Genomic DNA, 18901 nt, shown 5'->3' with positions numbered 1-18901 from the left:
GGTTTAGTTGACTTTTATATGAGCTCGCCCCATTCACACTTGGGCACCCATGCTTAGCCAACTAATCCCTTGAATGTTCCAGTTAGAATGTGCCTCTCATCGGCGATCACTCTTACCCTTTTCCTATTGGACCGACAAGCCCGGTACCTGTCTCTACCAAATAAATAATACAATGTCCGCCGTAGGTTACAACGTCCGTCGTAGGTGATAGGGTGTCCGTGATCCGTGAGGGTTAACATCTGGTAACATTGGTGATGTCTCATGCTCTCCACCAATAACCTTTACCCATAAGTAAAATGGTTATTCTGAACTTCCAAGCATGGAAGTTATTCTTGTCTGGCTTCTTGCTAAAAATCTAGCTAAGTTCATGGATGACACGTTTCCAACACTTAACCAAGTCTTTAAGTATCTTGCTAAAAATAGTTAGTTACCACCTATAACCACAATATGCGTATCTACTCTTGTTTCATAATATTAAATAGTATTTATGAACACTACAACCAAAACAAAACAATCTCCACCATCAAAATTTAGATCTGCAAAATCTTGAACCTTAGTGTTTTTACATGGTAACACATTCTAACTCCAAAACAAGGGCCGAAACGCACTCGAACTGGAAATTTGGTTGCACACTCTTAGTCCAAATAACTTTTTTGAAGAACTTTTTCAAAGGACTGGACACAAACCCAAGATGCACAATCTTCAAAAAGAAGCACATCAATCAAAGATCATTTAGCAATACATCATACCTTGGGAAAAATGGTCTATAATGTGTGGCTCATGGGTTGGCATAAGAACTTTGGGAAACACCAATTGAGTTTGGTGGGATGAAGTCTCCTCCTGGTCATTCGTAACTCTTTTTTTTTCCTCGTCTGTGCTCCTCCTCCTTGGTTTGCACTTTGATTCTGTGGAGGTGATGGAGGTCGAGGAGGAGTGTAAGAAAGGTAGAAAAAAATTGGATCATCTATCAAGGAGAGTAGAGAGAGATACAATGCAAATTAGATTAGTATCAAATCAAAACTTAGATTAGCACTATCACAAGTGATGATGTCATCCACCCATGTGCTCTTAAGGTAGAGCTTAAATGGTGATATAGACAACTAGAGCTATTAGGCAGGAGTACAAGGGGCTAGTTATCGTTCAATATGGATGCCATGATTCATGGAGATGGCCTTCTTATAGAAATTTAAAGGAGCCTCTGTAGGCTACCCTCTCTCATAAGAGACACCCGTCCATGCACCCATGTGTAGCCGTCCATGTGTAGCCAAGTCCACCTAGAAATTGGTCACTAGCCACCGGTCACAGACCATTGACCACCAACCATTAACTATCAATTATCACTCGGCTATTTTTTGGTCTTTTCTAGTTGCCGTCCGACCAAGATATTTTGAAGAAAAGGAATATTTTGGTAAATAGGAATCAAGCTTTGCTTGAGATTGGGTATGAATTTTTGATTTTTTGGCGAGTAATTTTCCTCATACGATGGATTTGAATTTGTTCAGGACCACTTATGATCACAATTAAAGACCTCATCAGCTTGTAAGTTGGAATCCACCAAATATATGTGCATTATTGGATTCTCCTCATATGGGGCCCTTACAAACTATGCAACATATACATTATGGTAGGTAGGCATTGCAAGTATACTAACATCCCCCTCAAGGAACACCCGAAGATGATTTATGTTGGCCGCGTGCCAACTCTGAGTTGATGAAGATGTCAAAGTAATTGGTCTTTCACAAGAGCTTTGGTGAAGATATCTGTATAACTATCTTTAGTAGGACAACACCCACTTAAGGTATTTGTGCCAATGCCACAGAAAATACCATGGTCCAAAATACCTTTAATATACTTTAGAGCACACATGTCCACCTTACAATGAGATTCCTTAGGGTGGTTACAAAACCTACTTAAAATACCAACTGCAAAACAAGTGTCTGGTTACACAAGAAAATCAAAATTTCCACAAACTTCTTGTACTTCTTGATGTTGACTAAGGGAGAAGAATCCTCCATGAAGATTTTCACATTCACCTCCATTGGAGTGCTCATAGGGTTACAATCTATCATCCCAAATGCTTTTAGAATTTTTGTTGCATAATTTTTTTGATATATGAAGATGCCCTTTGTGGATTACCAAACCTCAATCCCCAAATGGTAAGGTAAAAGTCCCAAGTCTATCATTTCAAACTCAAAGCTTAAACTCTTTCAAGTTTATTGAATGAGCTCTTCATGATCACCTTTAAGAATTAAGTCATCTACATACAAGATAACAATGAATTTTTGTTACATAATTTTGTTGAGAGATGAAGATTCCCTTTGTGGATTGTCAAACCTCAATCCCCAAATAGTAAGGTAAACGTCCCAAGTCTTTCATTTCAAACTCACTGCTTATTGAACTCTTTTGAGTATATTGAATGAGCTCTTTATGATCACCTAAAGTCATCTACATACAAGATAACAATGACTGACATTCCGTTCTCTCTTAGTACATACAAATTTGCATCACAAGCACTTCTTCTAAAACCAAGCTTTTTAAAAACATATTTATCATAGCCTACCATGTTCTTGGTGATTGCTTTAGGCAAATAAAAGCCTTTTTCAACCTAAAGACCTTCCTTTTTGAATGGAACGACTCAAACTCTGGTGGATGTTCTATGTAAACCTCCTCCTTGAGAAGTCCATTAAAAAAAGTGGATACTACATCCATTTGGAAAACAACCCAACAAAAGATAGCAGTAAGAGTAAGTACAAGGCAAATAGTGATCATTTGAGTTGTGGGAGCAAAGGTTTTTGGCACATCAAACCCTTCAATTTGTGAAAAATCTTATGCTACTAACCTTGCTTTGTACTTTTCCAATGAGCCATTGGCCTTGTGTTTGACTTTGTAAAAATATTTGGTGTTGATGACCTTCTTCTTTGGTGGCTGATCCACTATTTTCCATGTGTCATTCTTTGTTATGCAATCATATTGTGACTACATTGATTCTTTCCACTTTTGATTAGCCATGGACTTTTTTATGGAGGTTGGATCCTTTACAAAGCCCATAATTTCAATCATTAGAGCCATCTTGACGATGTGTTTGGAGGCTCTTTTTTGCTCCTCTATTCTCTTTGACCTTTGAAAACCATCCTCTTCTTCACGAGGATTGTGAACATGAGGATTTCAATCATCAAAGAGCTATTCATGAGCACACTTTGGTAGTGGCTTCTCCTGTGATGCTACAACAAGTTGGTTAGTTTTGTTTGAGTTTTGATAATCAGACAACTCCTCCTCCTCAATTTTTAAATAGCTGTGATATGGCCCAAGTTGGGTTTTTTCTTTATTTGATGAGAAAGTGAATGAACCTGTCTTATCCACAGAATGTGGTCGTTTTTCCAATACCACATTGCAACTAGTGAGTATCTTCTTTGCCTCTGGATAATAGAGTCTGTATGTCTTAGACTCTTTAATATATTCTAGAAATACACACTTCTTTCTTTTGGCTTCTAACTTTGCTCTTTTGGAATCAAGAACACATGCATAACAAAAACACTCAAAAGTTCTGAAATGCAAGGATGAAGGTTTCTTACCAAAATAGGTTTCTTGAGGAGTTTTCCTTTCAAAGCATTTGTAAAGCTTTGGTTGAGGATATTAACTATTCTACAAACTGCTTCAACCCAAAAGGAATCTAGCATACCCTTGGATTTGAGCATGCATCACGCCATCTCTACCATAGTTTGATTGTGACGTTCCACAACTTCATTCTGTTGTGGTGTGTAAGTAGTAGTAAGGTGACACTTAATGCCATGCTCATTGCAGTATTTGTTGAATTCATTTAAAATGAATTCTCCTCCTCTATCTATGCGATGTTTCTTGCCTTCTTTCCTATCTCATTTTCTATGAGTGCACTATATTTTCAAGCTTTTCGTTTGTGCTTTTCAAAATAGATCACCTCTCTCTCTCTCTCTCTCTCTCTCTCTCTCTCTCTCTCTCTCTCTCTCTCTCTCAGCTTCTATCAAAACAATCTATACATTTACAACTTGATGTCCTTAAACTTGCCTGTATATGCAAGTGTGAAAATCATTAGCCCAAGACATTTACATATGATTGCTAATGCAAAAGATAGAGATCAAGATCATGGAAATGCATTAAGATCATGCAACTTACTCTCTCTCTCTCTCTCTCTCTCTCTCTCTCTCTCTCTCCCCCCCCCCCCCCCCCCCCCCTCTATCAAAACAATTCATACATGTACTATTTGATGTTCTTAAACTTGCATGTATGCAAGTGTACAAGGTGCAAGAATTAAGATAGTCAGTCCATTAAGATCGATTGAGATTCTTATGAGGAAAATCATTAGCCCAAGATGCCTGCATATGCAACTTAGAGACGACCATATGGAATTATGGTCTTTTTGTGGTTGGGAAATCAAAGGTGCCAATAGATCTCTCTTAGGATTGGTTAAACTCCCTTATTTATTAGTCACTCACTCAATGGCTTCATCATTATCCATGATGCATAGGCTATTTATAGCCATGATATGACTTACATATAGGAAAAATTCATTCATGTATGGTTTATGTACTTGTAATACTTAGAAGCAAACAAGATTGTCTGTTTCTAAGTAATATTGAGCAAACAAACATGGCAAAAGAAAGAATACTCCCACTTGTTGTGTATATTCAACACATGAACTTGAGAGAGAGAGAGAGAGAGAGAGAGAGAGAGAGAGAGAGAGAGAGAGAAATCAATGACATCAAATGTGAAAAATTAGAAAGAAAGGGAAGATATGATAGACTAGAGGAGTTGGTGTCTATGAATTATTTGCCTATTTTAAGTGTGCGATTATGCACTCTATATCAGTTCTAATATCTTGTGTCCAACATCTGGCTTTGTGCTTTCATTTCATTATCTGATTTTCTTATGTTCATCAAAAGTACATTAATTCTCTTATGAATGGTGCAAAGTCACCTTTTTTCATCATTTGATGTGAATTTTTTAATGAGAATCTATATGCCATGTATAAATGAAATAAAACTCTTTAAAAGATCAAAATATATGTATATAGAATGATAGGTTTTGAATAATGAAAGAATTCTTATAGAAAATGATTTTGGTTTTCGATCAACTGAGGACAAGGCCTGAGGGATTCATCATGGAAAACTTATGGCACCCCGTAAGTGCAAGGGATGGGTGTTTTTTTTATAAGTTACATAAGGGTATAAGTTAGGGACAGGCCCCCAATAACTTATCTCCCAAGCTTAAAAATAAGGGAGGGAGGTATCATATTTGGGGGGGGGGGGGACTGACCTGGGTTGATTACTTGTAACGATTGGTCATCGATGTGTATTAGAACTCGAATGAATTTAAGGAAAGTTTTTTATCAGGTCACACATCAAATTTTGCATCAAGCCGGTCATAGATAAGGGCTGATTTGGAGCAGGTTAAGGGTTGGTGTACACCAGCTTTGAATGGGTATGAGCTTTGAATGGGTATGAGTAGCCAGAGTGCAAGCTAATCGGGCACATAGTTTGAAAGTCAAACTAATACACATTGAATTTATCAATAGAAGTGGTTCCTTAGTACATTGCTAGTCACTATGCTACACACTCTTTGACTAATTTTACTTAGCTAGATCATGTGAGACCTAAATTTTACATGTAAGATAGGCGTATGATAGTTTTCTTCATTGATTGTCGTATAAGCATATAAAGGGGGGTCAAACTCCCTAATATGAGTCGTATATAGGGGTTTTATCAAAGTTTTCCACTCGCACATGGTGTCCCATTTTGTATATAGAGTGAATCCCCCGGGGGACAAGGCCAAAGTGAGGGGTTTTAGCAATGGAACCCGCATCAGATGCTACCAGCAAACTAAGACCATATCCCACCTTATATGGGGATGTCCAATTATCAAAAGCTTCAATGGAAGAGATTGCAGATGAGTGTTTTGCCAGTTAGGCACCCCTTTCTTTAGATGAGACCTAGCGCTAGCTGCAGGTGCTTGGACGATGAAGATCTAAGGACGTAAATTTGTATAGTTAGAGTTGTAGTCCTAAAAGCCAGTTGGGTTTCTAGGAATGAACAACTATTCCCAAAAAAGAACAACGGGCTACATGCAAAATGAGTGTTGGAAACTTGCGGATGGCTTTTGTCAAGCGCGAGGAAGCCGCTTGTCAAGAAGAAAGAGACATGTCCTTGACGAACATATAGTATAGCAGTAAGAAATGGTGTAACACGGATTAAGGGTACGTTTAGGGTCAATGGTCTCAAATCCCTCAGCGGATTTACACCCATTGAGCTGACTTTTTGTACACCCCTACAAAGGATATGCCAAGGTTTGCATGTATTATTTTGAGTTAATTTTAATCAAGCTCTAGTGAGCATTTCAAAAAAAAAAAGACACTTTTTAAATGACTAAGTTGAATCACAAAAGTTTACTTCTCTGATTACAATTTGATATAATGTTTGTCTCGTGAAGACGAGAAGAAAGCCTATTGTGCATTTGAAAACATGTTTCACTGAGGGGATATTAAATGTTCAATTTTCAAGAAATATCTATGTGAGACCCTTGGTAGCGCATGCACTACTTGATAGGGTTAAATTATAGGGTAGTAGCATTAGTGTCTCCACTTGGAAAGAGTTTCAAAATGTTCAAAAGCATTTCCATACAGCCGTTCTCCATGTGAAAATACAAACAGCTTACATGCTCCTTCTCCTTCACTTCCCCTTGTCATTGCACTTCTCCCTAAGAAGAACGGACGGCTCTCCCTTCCGTAAGTAAAAGGAACTCTTGAGCAAAGTTCGGAGCACTCATCCTGAGAACTATCGACATTCACTTCCGCTGCACCTTACAGGAACGGGGGGATGGCCGGAACGGCAAGGGAGTTGTAAGGTACATGATAAAGATGCATTATATTAGCTTTGTGGAATTGCATGGGAGAAAAGTGATAAAGTTCAAAAGACTCATAGAAGCAAAATATTGAGTTGTACATGGATGCAAGATATTAAAACGTGCATCAATAGACCCTGCAGTGAATGAAGCTTTCCTATAATGCCAATGTATCAAGCCATGGGGAAAATCCACAAGCTCGTATTCATCATCTTCTTCTTCTTGTGGATTGAGATAGAGGAGAAACATGCTTCTTGCTTACCATTGGAGTTTATTTGTCTTTGTGTGTGCAAGTCAAGGACGGATCTTTGGCTTATGAGATAAGCCCAACTTGGGAATTTCAGCATCAACACCAACAATCCACATGAGCGACTTTCTTCTTCTTCGACAGCTCATACATTAACTTTTCTATATCTATTCTATATATTAAGCAGAGACACATTCACGGAGTCACGTGGCGTGATTTGCTTCATCCGGCAGTGTGGCCCTGCATCTCCGACAACAGTGAGGACATTGTGCACACGCAGGGGGGGGGGGGGGGTGGAAGAGAGAGAGAGAGAGAGAGAGAGAGAGAGAGAGAGAGAGTTCGGCCGCCGGCCACACTAGTATTTATAAGTTATTCTTGAAATAAAGTGCTTGAGTGTTACTTTAGAGAGTGTTCACACAAAAGAACTCAACAATATATTTATTGTTGGTGTGTGATTGGTTAAAGGTAGATAAGCATGATCTTGGAGCAATACCAAAACAAATAAATAAAAGAAACAAAACCACCACATCCGTCTCATAAATCACTGGTATCATGAAATTTGTAAGGGAGTAGACTGACTAAAGAAAAACAAAGACAACTTCCCTCCTTGTGATGAATCTACATATGTATGTGTGTGGTGGATGTATCCAGGTGAACCATGATGTGTTGCATCCTCGGAGAATCGCCACAATGTATCCTATGGAACCGTGATGTGCTAGATCTAGAGAGAACCACCACGATGTATCTAAGAGATCCCAATCTTGTACGACGTAGAGCTGGAATGATTGTCATGATTTGCCCCAAGTTTTGCTTACGGGGGCGTTTGTTGGGATAAGCCCAACTTGGCTAGCCCCCATATGAGAATGTGTGTGAACAATATGTAATGCCTATAAAGGCCTCAAAAACCAATGAAAAATCTCTCTTTCATTTTTGTAGCGCGGATAACGTGTCGTGCTCTCTACAGTGGGTGGTCCTTAGTGCAATGTGCGTGAAAATCTCACTCAAACAGACTGAATCTCCCTCAAACAGATGAACAGAAAGGAAACAATAGACGTCAACAAATCTCTCAAAGACACAACAGCAGACCAGAACATATGACTCGACTATCTCAAAGACTGATACAGACTCTGGCGTGGCAGCACACTCAGCTCCAGCCCAGGACTCTCAGGTACAATGGGGGTGTCGAGGCTCAGATGTGTCGGGATGGTGCAGACGTGCTCTGTGTAAAGACCCACTCTAGACGACTACTACTTACAAAGATAATCCCACTGGCCCAAAACGACTACTCACATGTACAATCATGAAGAGCCACCAACGGCTCATAAAGAACATCATCTAAGTCTATCCCCACTGGGTGCCGGTGGTGAACTGGCCACGATGTCCACTAGACCACCCTGCCATGTGTCTCTGCCCAAGTGTGAGCCGACCAGACCAAAGACCAACTAACCAAATCCCAAATGTAAACTACTGTCATATGAAAGTGAAAGTGACACTGTAGCAGGCTACAAGTTGCCCGCCACAAGACCGCTACCCGTCCCGGAGAGCGGAACTGAACAACTGAAATATCAACGATCTACTGTTGGTGGTCAGATGATGGAGGAGGAGGTGGAGGAGGCTGATAGTAAGGTGGGTAAGGAGATGGAGGCCAAGTGTATGGTGAGGGGTAGTGTCCATGAGGAGGGTACATCGGGTATGGAGTAGCCACCCCATGAGCAGTAGGCTGCGTCATGTGAGACGGTTGACTGTGAGTAGGTGGAGCTGGTGGAAACCTAGGAAAAGACTGCGTAGGCTGCAAGGGTGGAATAGGTTGTTGGAATCCCGGGAAGCCGTAGAAGTGCTGAGGAAAGGATGGAGACTGGGAAGGGGAGGCCATAGAGGGACCCTGAAAGTGTGATGAGACCGATCCTGTTGGTTTAGACTCCATTTTGGTAGGATTTGCTTTCTCTGCTGTTTGAGAATCCCCTGAATGTGCTTTGGCAACGTCCGTCTGTGTCGGTATCTGTGTTGCCATAGAAGGAACTTGCTGAGAAACCGGGGTTGTAGTTGTAGCTGTAGCTGGAACTGCCTGTGAAATGGCTACAGCTTGGTATTTTGCGCAAGAAGGACATAGTGTATGTACCACCGGAGAGAGGTCCTGAACTGCTGCGGTTATATCATTTGCCTCTTTTAACTGTTTTTGCTGAAGGTGGCTAATTGTACAGCGCCGTGGGGTAGAATCTCCATCACCTTATATGGTCCTTGCCATGATGGGACCAACTTCTTTGCTTTTTTCAGAAACTTGACCTGATAAAGTAGCACCAGTGCTCCTTGCGTTATTTGCGGCTTCCTGAGATGGCGATCATGCCAGGCTTTACGACGAAGCTGCTCTGCTTCTAGAGCCAGTGAAGCCAAACCTCGGCTTTCTTCCAAAAGAAAAAGACGAGAGACTGATGCCGACCCAAAATTTCCATTGGCATGAAGACTCCCCACTCGCGGGGATCCTGAGTTGAATTCAAAAGGTGCTATCGCTTCCAACCCGAAAGCCAATTGAAATGGGGTGTGATTGGTTGTGGCTTTGAAAGAAGTTCGATAAGCCCAAAGTGTACCGTGGATAGCTTGAGCCCAAGTCGAGGGATGAAGATGACATGCTTTCTGAAGGAGTGCTATCAGAACCTTATTAGTGCTAGTTGGCAAGCAAGGTAGAAATTGTTTCATTCACAAAGTGACTACCCCTGTCACTGGTGATTTCCAAGGGACATCCAAACCTGCACAAAATATTTTCGTAGAGAAACTTGGCTATCGTAGTGCCAGTGCAGTCCGTTGTTGCAAGTACCTCTGCCCACTTTGTTGCGTAGTCGGTAGCCACCAAGAGATACTTCCGATTGCCTGGTTGGGTAGAGGGAGTAATTGGGCCTACAAAATCTATGCCCCATCTCTCAAAGGGTTGCCATGCCATAGAGACCTGCAGAGGACGGTTTGATTGTTTGCTTGGTTTAGGGCCACAGTGCTGACATACATCACATACCTTTACATAGGCAATTGCATCGCAGAAAATATAGGGCCACCATAAGCCACACTGGAGAATCTTTTGTGCAGTAATATGGCCAGGGTAATGGCCACCAGTGGGACCACTATGGGAATCCTCTAAAATATACTCGACTTCATGAGGGGAGACACACCGCCGCAGAACACCATCTTGCCCTGATTTGTATAGCTGGCCCCCGATGAGAGTGAAAGGCCTAGACTTCAGCAACATGCGTCTCTTCTGCAAGGGAGAAGCATTCTCTGGGTAGAGGCCACTAGAAAGCAGATGCAAAACATCATCGTACCATTCCGGTGTGGTATCCACCTTAAAGAGACTGCTATCAGGAAAGTCGTCAGCAACCCCTGTTGCTTCTTCACCAGTGTGAACGCGAGAAAGGTGGTCAGCAAGGACATGATGTTTGCTGGGCATGAGTACCACTTTGAAATCGAACTCTTGAAATAAGAGTAGCCATCACCATACTCTACCTGCAACCTGCGGCTTGATGAGCAGATATCGCAGGGCATGGTGATCAGTAATAACTGTGAAGTGGACCCCTAATAAGTAGTGCCAAAATTTTTACAGAGCATACACAATAGCTAAACCTTCCCTTTCTGTGGTGCTATAGTTGCACTCTGCCTTGGTGAGTAGGCGACTTGCATAGTGAACAGGGCGATCCAGGTTATACTCCTTACTAGGTTGAGTCAGCACCGCACCCACAGCCAGTTGACTGGCATCTGTATGCACATGAAAGGTGAGAGACCAATCGGGAGCTACTAAGATAGGCGCTTCAGTGAGTTGTTTTTTAAGGTATGCAAAAGCTTCAGCCTTTGCCTTTGACCATTGAAAGGGAACAGCAGCACTGGTTAGGCGGGTCAAGGGTTGAGCCACCTGTGCATACATGCGTATAAACCTGCGATGATACCCTGTGTGGCCTACAAAGCTCTGTACCCCTTTTGGGTTGATGGGAGGTGGTAACTTTAAGATTGCCACAATCTTCTTTGGGTCAGGTGCTAAACCTTTAGCAGACACCACATGGCCTAGAAGTGTGCCTTCAGTAACCAAAAAATGACATTTGTTAGGATTTAGCTTTAGGCGTGCCTCTCTGCACCTGAGGAAGACAGCAGAGAGCTGAGCGAGGTGTTCCTCTAGGTTTTCCACTGGGGTTGAACATTGAGCACCTAAGAAGGTTGAAAAATCGTCCATGAAGATGCGAAGATGATCCGTAAGCAGAGGACAAAAGATGAGATATACCACCCTATTGAAAGAAGGTGGGGCATTTTTCAACCCAAAAGACATTTGAGTGTATATAAAAATACCCCAGGGAGTCACAAATGCCGTTTTCAGCTGATCACCTGGATGGATGCCCAACTGATTGTATCCACTAAACCCATCCATGAAACTATACAATACATGCCCTGCTATGTCTTCGAGCATACGCTCAGTGAAAGGTGTTGGGAAACCATCTGGGATAGTTACCTTATTCAGAGCACGGTAATCGACGCACACACGGATTTTGTTGGATTGCTTCTTAGGCGCTATCACCATGGGTGATAACCACTCAGAGTGCTCCACAAGTACTATGATCCCTGCCTCTTGCATTTTTTCTAACTCTGCCTTGACCGCCTCAGCATACTTTGGGTTGAGCTTGTAAGCTCGGCCTCTTACAGGCTTAGCCCCTTCAACCAGAGGTATAGTGTGGACACCCAATTCTGGTGGAATCCCCTCTAAATCCTTGTAGGACCAATCAAAAACATCTTTAAAAGAGTAGATGGAAGAGACTACCTGATTGAGTAATGCGGGATGCTCCCATAACCAAGCTGCTACCAGTACGTGCTGAGGGTTGTCAGGATCTCCCAGGTTGACTTCTCTGACCGGGTCTGGGGGTGTTGCTGGAGAGGGTGCTTCTGAAGATGAGAGGTGAGCTACCTCTTGGAGCTTCAAGACATCATGTGTAGGTGTTTGATTGATTGGAAACTCTACATACTCTTCTTGTAACCATCCCTGTGGGAGCTCCTCGAAGGGTAAATCTTCAGATGCAGACGACATGACAGAGTGCTTTTGAAGGGGGTCCGACTTGGGAGATGCTCCAGGAAGGGGGAAATCTTTGGTGAGTGCATGAAGAGGAGATTTTTTCCCCCTTCGGTGATGTGTTATAGGTTCCCCAAGACCGAGGGCTTCCATCGGCAGGTCATTTGATGCATGAGAATTTAGGGCTGACACACTTACTTCTTTGACTGTTGTACTGTCTACTATAGGACTTTGGACATAAGTGTCCTCCTGAGGATTTTGAAGAGAGAGTGTTACTAGCGGCATAGGTAAGTTTTGAGTAGAGACCATGTAGCATGGCATCGAAGTGGTAGCTTCCAACCACTGTAGCAGGTCCTTGTCAGACCCGTCAGGTGGGATGGGCTGCTCAGGGTCGGGGTTGGACTGTACTGTCAATGAGTTGTGCTGAGCCACTAGATCCATCCCTCCTTCAAGCCGGATTGGTTGCATTTGGGAGCCGGGAGTGTGTATCCACATGGCGTCGCTTCCCCAATCATCAAGTGCCTTAGTATGCCGCAACCATGGTCTACCAATCAGCAAGGTAAATCCTCCCTCCACTTGAGGAAGACTGACCACCACAAAATCCAAGCTAAATGTGAAGTCTTGTACCTTCAAAGGCACCTTCTCTACTATGCCCACAGGATAGACTGTCCTCTGGTCTGCCAATGTAACAATGAACGGAGCAGGGCGAGTAGGCTGCAGACCTAAGGCTGACATGGTAAATTCAGGCATCAGATTGATTCCAGACCCACCATCCACTATGACGCCTGAGAATGACTACCCAAGAATAGATACAGTAAGACGTGGACTTTTATAGTCGGTGAGGGGAGCAGCTGGATATGAAATCATGTAGGACTCCAGGGGGTGCACAGGTAGGTGCCCGCCACTAGGCCCTGTACCAGGGTACAAAGATTGAATTATTGAGAGGGTGTCACTTCTAAGAGTTGCATCTAGCTGAAGCATCTCATAAAGAGATACTTGCTGAAAGGTGTTCTTCAAGATTGCTTCCGTAGTGGGCCTAGCTTCTACAACCTGGGCCTCCTCGCAAACTTTGACCTGTTGCAAGTCAGCTACTGCTGCCAGGAAGGCTCCATCAATGTCCGAAAGCAGAGAGATTGGCCAATTCTTTGCACCATTTACGGGTGCGACATTTTGAACAGGTTGCTGAAGTGTTGGACCTGATGGTCCAGTTGGCAAACTTAAACCCAGGGCTGCTCTTTGTGCTCGAGTGAGCACCCCAGTAGGCTCTGCTGCTTGTTGTGGCTGAATTCTATGTGTAGCAGGTGCTGGCTGAGGGGTGGTATTCACTGTGATTAGATTGATTTTCGAGAATGTAAACTCTTGTTGATTTTGATTTGGGCCTGAAGATGAGGATGCCCTTTGTTTGGAACAATCTTTACTATAGTGGTCCTTAGACTCCGGAAAATGTCTGCAAGGAGGAGACCCTTCAGGTAAAGGACACTTACTTTGGTAATGCCCATATTCACCGCATATGTAGCATAGGATTGGCCGATTTGATGGACGAAACGGGGGACGAGGTGGTCGCTGCTCTTGTTGTTGCATGGTGCTGGAGGCTGAGGTGTAGAAACTTTGGGGAACTGAGGGAGTACTGGCATGATAAAAACTATGGGGTGCAAAGTTGTTGTGCATACCTTGCTGCATAGGGGGTGTTGTCAGCAGAGGAGGCAACGGGTTTTGATGGCCGTAGGGTGAGACCATGTTGGATGCAGGTGCTAGCCCTTGCTGGAGAGAAGGACCTAGATTTTGTTGTATTTGCCACAATCCTTTGATATAGTAACAATCCTTATCTTCATGCCCAGATTTTTTGCAGAAGTGGCAATAAGCCCGAAGGGGACAGTTCTGTGGAGGATGTCCAGGAGAGCGACAAGAGCTGCACCATACCATAGCTTTGGTCTCCTGCTGAGATTGAAGCTCTTCTAGTTCTCTTTTGATTTGATCAAAAGCCTCCAGGTGCGATGGTTTCTCTTGTCTCAGAGAGATTGATTTCTCTTCTTGGAGGGCTCGTTGTAGTTTGAGGGCTTCGAGTTCCCTGTGCAAGGAAGTCAAAGGATCAACAGGACTTCCTTCGGAGAACACAGAGGGAGTATCTATGTGAGGAGAGTTGTTGAATAGCTTCCTAGCCCCCTCTATTCTAGTAGCAGCTGCAATGAATTCCTCCAGAGTGGCGTCAGATCGGAGGCTCTCCCGGAGTTTTTGCTGAGAGGTTTTTGGAAGTGCCTTCTCCACCCACTTCTTAACCATGAATTCACCGGGTTGCTGGGGAAGCTTGGCAACCAGAGACTTGGTTTTGGTCATAAGCTCCGCAAAAGTCTCCTCTGGCTGGAGCACCATGTTGGCCAACTCATCCAACACTTTCTCTTGGTAGTCGCCCGGCCTGAAAGCTGCACAGAACCGTTGTCTTAAGTCTGCCCAAGTTGCAAAATGATTCTCTGCAAAGTGGTTGTACCATTTGTCTGCTAAGCCGTCCAAGGTGGAAGGAAAAAGTACCAGATAAGCATCTTCCCTGTTAAGACCACTTCCTCTACTGAGAGATACGAACCTCCGTGCATGGTCGTCCGCATCTTCCGAGGAGAGTCCTTTGAAGGTGGGGAACTTGATGTTTACCTTGGCCAACACGCTAACCAACGCCTCCATGGCCCCTTGTTGTAGCAGAATAGGAGAGAGATTTACTGGAGAAGGTGATCTGGAAGATGTGGAACCTGATGAAGGAATGGGGAATGAAGGAATGGGAGATGAAGGAATGAGGGATGGCGTATGTGGAGGTAAGGTTGATGAGGTTAATGGACTTCTACTAGATACCACCGGGCGTCTTCTGTTATAGTGCTTTAGAGGACTCAGTAGTGCGCTTTGACGCTCAACTGACAGCCTTGTATGTGTCATGCAGTGAACAGTGAAGAGCACAGGTCTAACACAGAACAGGTGAGGATATGACTAGATCACTTGGTCCAGGACCAGTGACTAGACCACCTAGCAGGACGAGGAGGGTTGGGGACCAGGGCGAGGACTAGACCAGGATCCAAGACCAAGGACCAGGGGCGAGGACTAGGACAAGGACCAAGACTTGGACCAGGGCGAGAGAGGACCAGACCAGACTTGCAGACTATCTACACAGTGTAAGCAAGTGTGCAAAGCCAGGTAACAACCGATTAGCTTCACAATTCTATCCCCACAAGAGTGAGACTTCCTTTGAGGTCCCACCGTGATCGCCAAAATGAGAGCACCTGTAGCGCGGATAACGTGTCGTGCTCTCTACAGTGGGTGGTCCTCAGTGCAATGTGCGTGAAAATCTCACTCAAACAGACTGAATCTCCCTCAAACAAATGAACAGAAAGGAAACAATAGACGTCAACAAAGCTCTCAAAGACACAACAGCAGATCAGAACATATGACTCGACTATCTCAAAGACTGATACAGACTCTGGCGTGGCAGCACACTCAGCTCCAGCCCAGGACTCTCAGGTACAATGGGGGTGTCGAGGCTCAGATGTGTCGGGATGGTGCAGACGTGCTCTGTGTAAAGACCCACTCTAGACGACTACTACTTACAAAGATAATCCCACTGGCCCAAAACGACTACTCACATGTACAATCATGAAGAGCCACCAACGGCTCATAAAGAACATCATCTAAGTCTATCCCCACTGGGTGCCGGTGGTGACCTGGCCACGATGTCCACTAGACCACCCTGCCATGTGTCTCTGCCCAAGTGTGACCCGACCAGACCAAAGACCAACTAACCAAATCCCAAATGTAAACTACTGTCATATGAAAGTGAAAGTGACACTGTAGCCGGCTACAATTTTTTTGCTACTCATGCACCTTTTCTTCTTCTTCTTCTTCTTCTTCTTCTCTCTCTCTCTCTCTCTCTCTCTCTCTCTCTCTCTCTCTCTCTCTCTCTCTCTCTCTCTCTCTCTCTCTCTCTCTCTCTCTCTCTCTCAATGGACACTCCTATCTCCATTGCCATGTCTGTGAGAGAGGCTATTGGCTTCCACCGCGAGCTCAACAATAAGAAGGCATCCATTTCTTCTCATCACAAATTTTGGTACTCCGGAACTACACGGCTTTGGATTATTATGATTTTAGCTACAATTATAGGACAATTAGAGAGTGGAAAATGTGTTCTAGATATTAATATAGTGTAGTCCGTTGTAGTGATTGAGCACACATTGAGCAAGATTTAGAGGGTTATGATGGTTTTGTTTAGAAACAATTGAGATGACTTCCCTTTGTACTTATTTTTATATAATCAGTCACATCACTTTGAATCTCTATTTGTTGCTTCACTATCTCTATTTCAACCTGTTTAGCTCAACACTTCTCACAGATAGAGGCCTCATGCCTTTTTGGCTCCTCTTGAACAAGGTTTTGTCCAGCAACATGTTTCTACCTCCACTTGGAAGTTAGAGTGCATTCGTGTGTGTAAGAACACTTGGGTATGGGTTTCTATAGATCTCCTAATTTGATGTTGTAGGAAGACCTACTGGTGTTAATATGGTCTTTGCAATTACAAAAAAATTAGTGGGAAGCATGGTATTGAATGTATGTACACACATTGCGACCACAAGTTGTGATAGATACACACTATTTTCATCCGCTGCAAGTTTTCTTCAACAAACATGTCTAACAATGATGGAATTAACCAAATTGCAAGCTTTGAGAACAATATGGACAAGAAAATCTTCCATGCTCAAAAGCTTAAAATGAGCACTTTTTTTTGGTAAAGATAAGGTTATTAGGAATCCATTGGGAAGATGCATCAGCCTTGTTATTGGAGAATCGTGCACCTCAATAAGTGAAAGTTTTCAAAGATTAAAAGCAAGGAGCAGAGAAGGCCATGTACCAATTATTTGTTAGTGTGTAGGATATAACGACATGGCATATGAAGGATTTCAATTCCCTAAAGGATGCCTAGAACAATTTGGTCTCACTAGATGTGACCAATTAAAAGGCAAGAAAGTTGCAGTAGAAGATAGAGGTTAATATTGTGCAAAAAAAGTGTATGTTAGTGAATGGCCACGTCTTGAACATAAAGGACATTTGTGAATTCCTTGTGTCAATTGGTGTCATGGTCGAAGATGATGATGAGATGAAAGCATGCTTGCATTGTTTGGGACCAGCTTACAAGCATATCAAGACCCCATTCATATTTGGGAGAACATTCTAAGCTTCACAGATCTTGTGTCTACGGTGATTGTGAAAGAGGAGAACATTGGTGAAGGATCACCTTCATAAGTCCCAAATAATTTTGAAAATGTCTTCTACAACAACAAAGGGAGTGATAGAGGATGAAGCATTGGTCCAAGAGGTAGTCATGGTCGTGGAAATAGGGACATGTATAGCAATCAAAGGCAAAATGCAGTTAATAAAGGAAATTTGTGAGATAGGGGGAGTCAAAAGACTATGGAACTTTGACAAAAATAATCCAAGTAACAGTGGAAGTGGTGTTGGGGTCGGCAAGACCAATTTGAATGTGATTGTCTATAAAAAAAAAGGTAGCAAAATATTTATACTACTAGTGGCAAGGGTGTACATGAGTCAAAGAGATTATTTGTTATGCAGTATATGATGAACACCATGTCTGTAAATGTATCAAAAATGTGGTGATAAAATATGGTATGTAATTTTGGGTGCCTCGATTTCATGACCAACCACAAGGAATTATTCAAGAACTTGTGTACTTTGGGGACAATCTTGGTTATGTTGAAACTAGGGAGGATACTACATTGTTGTTGAAACTAGGGATCATACACACGATGTGCCATTGTTTTTTACATTGTGTAAGGTTATGATGTAAAACCAGGTTCCTTGGATACAAGTTTTGTGTATGATGGTGTAGGCTCTAAATTTTTTGCTGCTAGAGTTTTTTTTCTCTCTACTGTGAGTAGGCACATTGGGATGCTAAGGATGCGCAACTCATGCACCAATGATTGCACTTTTCATTATCCCACTCATTCACTCAGCACAAACAACAACCTATGTAAAGAGCTAGAGTCCAAGATTATGCGTAAGGAAGACATGCATAATGCTAGTATGGCTATATAGGGGTTGATATGTGGTAAAGATTCTAGTCCAAGTGGAAAGTTGTGAAAGCTTACTCCGTTTCATGTTCTCAAGATATCTTGTTGTCTAAGAAAGACAGAGAATTTAGGCATTTATTCAAAGTTGCAGTGGCATAGCTTTCATTGAGAGGCACGCTTTGTGCTTGGCAAAAATTCTAGGTTTAGTGTAATCCCATCTACAATTTTTACATTTATTTCTAAAGGCTTACATGTGAGAAAACATACAAAATTTTCTCAAATTAAGTTTTCTACATGCGGCTGTTATGGTGGCCTTAGAGAATAGCATAAAATTAGTATTTTTTTTGCAGAGAGAGAGAGAGAGAGAGAGAGAGAGAGAGAGAGATGTGTGCATGAACACAATAAGGTGTGATTGTGATGATGAAAGAGGGAGGGAAAGATAAAACGACACAAATGATTGGTGCAATCTCCCGTGTGCACAAGAGTGTCTAAACCGGTGGATCTATACCAGTGGGTGTGCTACCTAATCGACGAATCTACACTAATGTTGCCTAAACTAGTGGATCTACATTCTTGTTCATGCTACCTAGATTGGTAAGTCAATATTGATGGTGCCTAGACCAAAAAATTTGCATATATGGTCGTGCTGCCTAAACTGACAAATCTACACTTGTGCTGCTTAAACCAATGGATCTG

This window comes from Adiantum capillus-veneris, chromosome 3 (assembly GCF_014529385.1).
Source record: "Adiantum capillus-veneris isolate H3 chromosome 3, ASM1452938v2, whole genome shotgun sequence".
Lineage (NCBI taxonomy): Eukaryota > Viridiplantae > Streptophyta > Polypodiopsida > Polypodiales > Pteridaceae > Adiantum > Adiantum capillus-veneris.
This window is presented reverse-complemented; position numbering follows the sequence as displayed.